Source organism: Equus asinus, chromosome 20 (assembly GCF_041296235.1).
Source record: "Equus asinus isolate D_3611 breed Donkey chromosome 20, EquAss-T2T_v2, whole genome shotgun sequence".
Lineage (NCBI taxonomy): Eukaryota > Metazoa > Chordata > Mammalia > Perissodactyla > Equidae > Equus > Equus asinus.
In genome coordinates, this window is record NC_091809.1 from 37,664,187 (window position 1) to 37,671,593 (window position 7,407).

The window sequence follows — 7,407 nt, forward strand, 5'->3', positions numbered from 1 at the left end:
ACCTGCCTCATACAGCTAGCTATGACGTCTTTATAATAACTCTATGGAGTGGTCATTATGATCCCCATTTCCCAATGGAGACACCGAAATTTAGGGGTTTATTTAGGTGCAGTGACTTGCCCAAGGTTACAGAGCTGGGAAGAAGTAGAACCTTCTAGATCTAAGAATGATAAGATTTTGTGGTCTGTGCATATCTTTGGGAATGTGTCATAAGCCATAGAATTTCTCCCCAGAGTAAAGCTCGTTCTCCCGCCCATGTGCAATGTTGCCCGTGATTCCTGGGCCCCACAGCTGAGAATCCTTGCGTGAGACTCGGAACTTGAAGAATGGAGGGCGCGCCTCCCATCCACTGTGCATCCCTGGCGTCTAGCACTGAGCCTGGTGGGCAGCAGCTGCACAACAGGGCTCTCAACAGGGTGTGTGAACCAGAGTTACAGTCCAGTCTGTCTGCCTCCTAACCTCTCCCTTCCCCCTGCGCCAGTGGCCCCGGCATGGGAAACTCACAGCCTTTCAAGCCTCCTGTGCTGGAGGGGGCCTGTCTCAAGGGGCCTACAACCCAGGTCCCAGGTCAGCGAGTCTCCCACTCTAAGGGAAAAGGAACCCCAGGACATCAACTCACCGTGATGTCACCTTCCCCCCATAGAGGCCCTCATGCCCCACATCTAGGTGACAATTAGAACTTCCCTTCCTATGACCTTGTACCCTGCTGGTGTGAGGAACCCTAAAGCCCAGCGGTGGCCAGTGAGGTATGCCTTCTGTCCCCAGTGTCCGTGGAGTCACTTTCCATGACTGGAAACATCTTGGGTCTGGACCGAGCTCCGTGATACCGAAGCTGCTCGCAGCCACCATGCTGTTGGTCCTCCTGCAGCCCTGGGCTGTGGGGACGCTGCCTCAGCAGAGGCTCAGCAGGGGCAGAGCAGGAGGCCGAGACCCCCTGGGGATCATCATACGGTGAGAACGAGAATCCCCACCACAAGCCCCAGACCTCTCCGGTCCAGCATGGAGGTGGCAGGGGGACCTGTAGGCAGGGACTGTGAGTGCCAGGCCAGAGTGGCAGGCTCATGTGCCATGTCCCCATCTGTCTGTGTCACCGTGAGTCACTGTCAGCTGCTGCCACTGCCATGATAGGTGGCAGAGTAATTTGTTAGCCTCATCCTCAGCCCTGCTGATGGGCAGTGTGGCCTTGGTCCCTGAGTTGGAGAGCTGGTAGCCATTATTATAGACGGCCAGCACAGGGACCTGGCCTGGCTTCTGCTGGGACCAAGATGCATATTTATCCCTGAGGTTATCGCCAGAGCAGGTGATTGTGGCCACCTGTCCCAGGGCTGCCTACACTGAGGGTGGCTGCCTCAGCTCATAGGAGCCTACAGGGCCTGTAAGAGAGGAGAGGAGGGGGGCTTCAGGATGAAGGGCCCAAACCCAGGCGATTGCATCCTGAGGCTGTGCCTGGGCTGAGCTCAGGGTTTGGGGCAGGCCCAGCTCAGGGTCCTGTGGGGGCTGAGCCTTCCGGCAGGGCCTGGGGGCAGCACCTGTGCGGAGAACGAGGAGGGGCAGTAGAAGAGGGGTCCAGACTATGGTGGAGATGCCCCAGAGCTCTGCCTCCTGAGACACCACAGCTGAGAAGGGCTCCACCAGGACTCTCACATTGTTGGCTCTAGTCTCGGGGGAATCTGACCCCACCCGTGTCCTGCTGTGGGCTCCCTAGGCATCTGCGCGGGGCTGGTCTCAAGAGAAGCAGTTTGGGTGGGTTCTTCACTTAGCTTCCCCACACCCTGCAGGGCTTCTCCCTTGCCCTTCTGCCTCAAGGCAGCTGTGCTCCACCTTTGCGTCTGAGATGTGCTCAGGGCCCCAGAACGTGCATCGCCACCATAATAATGATGACCCTTTGGTTCCAGCTGCCCTGGCCCCGGGGCTGGGCTGAGCACTTCTCCTGAGTGTCGGATTTGGGATCCACGTGCCTGTCCATTGTGGATGCCCTCTGTCAGCGGGGTCAGAGCCACCAGAGCAGAATTAGGAACACGAGTCCTTCTCCCCTCTAGATTGCTCTCCTCCGATGCCTCCAACACTGTCACCGGCCCACAAGTCACAGTTCCTTTGGGACATTCATCCAATTTATTGAGGATTGTTTGCATTTTAGGTATTTCTTAAGCCTTGGTCTAAACAGACTAACAAGAAATGAAGCCAGTCCCGTTCACCCACTTGTCCTCAGAGAAGGCAGTTTTAACTGAGGAAGAGCGGCCACTGGCAGCGTCAAATCCCTGTCTGTTTCCCTGCGTGGTAAAGCTCAGAGTGAGGGGTGGTCCACGGGATTGAGGAACTAATGGGGGGCAACAGCAGCCCCAGCCAGGGAAGGGCTCCAGGTCCCGCAGGGTGAGGGCAGAGAAAGTGGAGGGTGCAGTGGCAGTGGGGTGGGGACACGGGAAAGTGGAGGCTGGAGGGGGGAGGGGCACTCCCCAGAGGGCAGCAGCCCTTCAGGAACAGGGCCACGAAGCCACAGGTGGAGGGTGCTCAAAATGCCAGCGCAGTCCAGGCTAAGTAGGAGGGAAGGGCCTGTGGTTTAGAACCAGAGGGAGCTAGAGACCAACAACGGGAGGTGAGCGCTCTCTGTGCGCAGAGGGTGTGAACGTCATATTTCTTCTGGGTTTCCTGTGCTCCTGAGTAGGCATTTCAGCTCTTCAGATAGTCATCTCCTGGCCCATATTTGTGGTTTGGGTGAAAGTGTCTCAAAAAGTGAGGTTGAATCAGATGATGAGTGCCTCTCAGACGCTCATGTGCGTGGAATGCCAGGGATCTTGTGACATGTGCATTCAGATTCACCAGGTCTGGGGTGGCCCGGAAACGTGGCATTTTTTACAAGCTCCCAGGTGATGTGCCCGCCTGCAACCACACTCTGAGGAACAAGGGGCAAATGCAACTCTCTACTGCCCCCTTGCGGCCTTGTCAAGCAATGTTTGCCCTCCTCCAGTAGGTGATGGAGGCCAGTGGTGGTTGGTGGTCATGGTGGCCAGAAAGGGGATTTCCAAGGACAGCTCTGACATCACTGAGCTGAAGCTGTAGCCGGGCTGGATTGTTGGCTAGAAGATCGGGAAGCTGTGTGTCTGGGTGAGTACGTACTGAGATGCAGGAAATGAGAGGAGGGTCAGATCTGAGGGACTTCTCCAGACTTCCCAGTTGGAAGGCAGTCACTGGAAGCAAAGGGAGGGGTCCCCGTGTGGTTGGCCTGTAAGGACCTCACCCTCCTAGCTCCACCTCCCTCAGCTGCATTCCCGGTAGTCCTGCTGAGGGGAATCCCTGCTCACTAACTTCAGGCCTCTGGGCGCCATCATGCTTTAGCTCCATGGTGAGAAGTGAAGCCTTGGGGACACTGAAGGGAGCATCACTGAGGATGGTAGTGCTCTCCTTAGGCTTTAACTCTGTTTCATGTTTTGAATTTTGAGAGAGTGGTGTTAGGTAGGTTAGCGTTATCCTGAACTTATCCCTAACTTTTCTTTTTTGGGAGGGTAAACTATTTGCATTGGGTACCCTCCTCCCACCCTTGATCTGAGCCTGATTATCAGAAAACGTATGCGTCATTTGCCCAAATGGGCTCCTTCATTCAGTGATAGGAGTTGGAGACTTTAATGCTCCACTGTCAATAGGAGATAGAACAACTACACAAAAGATCAACAAGGAAATAGAAGATCTGAACAATGCTGTAAGCCAATTAGACCTCACAAACGTCTGTAGAACACTCCATCCACAATAGCAGCGTACACATTCTTCTCAAGCGCACATGAAACATTCTCCGGGAATGGACCATATATTAGGTGATAAAATAAGTTTCACTAAATTTAAAAGGATTGAAAGAATATGAAGTATATTCTCTAGCTACAAATGAATGAAATAAGAAATCAATAATAGAAGGAAATTTGAAGAATTCACAAATATGCGGAAGTTAAACAACACATTCCTAGAGCCAATGGGTCAAAGAAGAAATCACAAAGGAAATTAGGCAATATTTGAGATGAACGAAAATGAAAACACAACATCCCAAAACATATGGCAACCCCCATTTTCTGTCTCTGTGAATTTGACTTCTCTAGGTACCTCATATAAGTGGAATCATACAGTGTGTTTGTGACGAGCTTATTTCACGTCCTCAAAGTTCATTCATGCTGTAGCATGTGTCAGAATTTCCTTCCTATTTAAGGCTGAATAATATTCCATTGTGTGGATATACCTCATTTTGTTTATCCATTCTTCTGTCAAGGGACAAATGGGTAGCTTCCACCTTTTGGCCATTGTGAAAAATATTGCTATGAACGTGCGTGTACAAATATGTTTTTGAGATCCCACTTTCAATTCTTTTGGGTATTCCCCCACAAGTGGAACTGTCTGATCTTATGGCCATTCTATTTTTAACTTTTTGAGGAACTGCTATACTGTTTTCAACAATAGCTACACATTTTACATTCCCATCAAGGGTTCCAATTTCTCCATATCCTCACCAACATTTATTACTTTCTGGATTTTGTTTTTTGTTTTTTTTATATTGTAGCCATTGCAATAGACATGAAGTGCTATCTCATGGTGGTTGTGGTTCTCATTTCCCTTAGATTAGAGATGTTGAGCATCTTTCATGTGCTTGTTGATCATTTGTCTATTTTATTTGGGGAAGTACCTATTCAGGTCTTTTGCCCATTTATGATTGGGCTGTTTTTTTTTTGGTTGTTGAGTTGTAGTAGTTCTTTATGGAGTCTGGATATTAATCCCTTCTCACATGTATGATGTGCAAACATTTCCTTCCATTCTGTGCATTGCCTTTCACTCTGTGGATCATGTCCCTTGATTCACAGAAGTTTTTAATTTGATGTAGGTCAGTTGACCTATTTTATTCTTTTGTTATCTAGCCTTTCGTGTCATATCCAAGAAATCATTGCCAAATCGCAGACCTGCTTTATACCAAGCACAGTGCTGGGCGGCCGCGGTCGGGAGAACGACAGCTCCTGCCCCCAGGAACGTCAAATCCATGGAGAGAAGAATCATTGACGTCCTCTGATAACCGATGGTCACTGATCTAACACTCTCAGAGGTTTAAACAGAAACATAGAGAAGCAGGGCATTTGAAACAGTCAACAGAAACTGGAAAAGGACATAAAAATGAAAAACTCTAGCTAAATAGGCATGGAGGAATCATTTGCTTGTGGAAATTGGGGCAGGAAGCTCGTGACCTGTGAAGGCTGCTGGCTGAGTGTGTTGTAGAGGGAGCGGAACAGAATCACTCTGTCAGGGAACCAAGCACTCTGGCCCGAAAACTCCAAAAAGAGCGGGGGCTGTCATTTCGGCTCCCTCCATTGACCTGCTGTAGAATCTGACCCCCTAAAATATCTTCCCCGAGGGGTCGTTTTATTCATGAGGACCCATGCAAGCACCGAGTGCTCTGAGCTCTGGAACAGCAAGGTCTCGTCTGGCCCGCACATACCAGAACCGGCCTTGGTCCCGCTACTTAGCATGTGCCCCAGCGTCAACTAACGAGCCCACCTTGATCTGCCGAAGCTGATGGTGACAGTAGCAGCGGGAGTGAGACCCTTCATGACTGACGGGGCAGGAGATGACGTCCAGCAGGAACCTGGCTGACCAAGAGGGAATACTGAGTCAGTTGCAGCTCTGCTCGGTCCCAGAGGACATGGGTGGACATGGGCTGGGAGAAGTGGTGTGGGTGGGACTGAGGCTGAGGACTGATGGGTGACACGTTATTTTTGGCTGGTTTGGAAAGCAGGAAAGGAAGGCTAGGGTCTGAGGCCCTGGACATTTCCCCAAGTGTCCTGGCCTTCAAGCAGAATGGGCTAGAGTGGAGGACGGAGGGTACCTCTCCAACACACACACATAGGGACAGCCCTTGGAGTGCAAAGAAGGAAATGCTGAGGGCAGGGCATCCCAAGGAGACAGGTGTCTACGACCCCAGGAAGAGCAGAAGTGCAGCCCCCCATCAAAGCAGGAGGGCCTGACAGTCATACGCAAGAGCAGGAGCCCCAGGGTTAAGTGCATGCAGCCCCCCAGGAAGGCCAGCAGCACAGCACAGGTGGGCTCATGGAAGGTGTAGGAGACCAGGAGGGACTTGATGGCCGTGGGCCCCAGAGTCACTATCCGGGAGGTGCCCAAGAAGAAATACACAAAGTGCCCCATGAAGGCAGAGTAGAAGCCGTACTGCTGAGGAGAGAGACTGATCAGCACCCAGGGCGCAGGGGGCACACCCATGGCATCCCTGCTGTAGACGTCTGGGCACAGGGATCTGTGTGCCCGTTGTGTACGCTGGGCACACCAGTGCACACAGGGAGGGTAAACGCTCACCCTCTATCACCCACACGTGAGACCTGCAGTGACCAGGAGACCTCTTTTCTCCCCACACTCCACTGGGGCCTCGGGTGGTACCTGCGGGAGCACAAAGGCCTGGGTGCTTCCGTGTGAGTGTGAGTCTCAGGAAGCGTTCTTAAGGCTACGGAGAGTCATCCCGCTGGCCCCCTCACACAATCCACAGCTAGCTCATTCTCCGTGTGTGACAACTGGGACAAGAGAAGTTACAGTGGCCTGTGTCTACCCAAAGGCAGTCACATGCTCTGCACTGTAAACCAAGGCTTCTTGGGCCCCATGGGCCTGGATGCCAGCGTGCCTCATTTGTCTGGAGTGGATACTGCATTTCTACTCTGCTTCTGGGTGGGCACTGAGGCCTGTTGGGGTCAGAGAAGGGAGGGGATGTGGCCAGCAGCAGGGGCAGACATCTCACCTGGGGCAGAAGTCAGCCCCCTCAGCACAGGTGGCTGACTGGGGCATGACCTTGAGCTGGACGGAGAGCCCAGCAGAGAAGTCCATTTCAGCCACTCTGCTTGCACAGAGTGGTCAAGCAGCCAGGCCAGGATGCGCAGCCTCCCCTGCACGATCTCAGGGGATCAACAGCAGGCCTCTTGGGGGCACCATGCAGGCACCTGAGGGCCTGGTCAGTCTCAGTCTCTTCACAGAAGAGGGCATGCCTGGGGTGGGTGTGGGGGTGACACGGACCAGCAGCCAGGGTCCCAGCTTCAGAGAACCCAGCAACAGGGCCGGGGTCCAGGGGCATCAGGAGCAGCACAATCTGTCTCCCTTCCAGGGGCTCTGATCCAGATGGGTTAAATCCCCCTCTTGCTGGTCTGAGGGAGGAACCTAACAACCTGATAATGGTCTACCTTCATCCTTTTGCATGTGGCTGTCCAGTTTTCCCAACACCATTTATTGAAGAGACTATGTTTTGTCCGTATGTTCTTGGCATCTATGTTGAGATTAGCTGTCCGTAGATGTGTGGTTTGATTTCGGGGCTTTCGGTTCTGTTCCATTGATCTGTGTGCCTGTTTTGGTACCAGTACCATGCTGTTTTGATCACTATGGCTTTGTTTT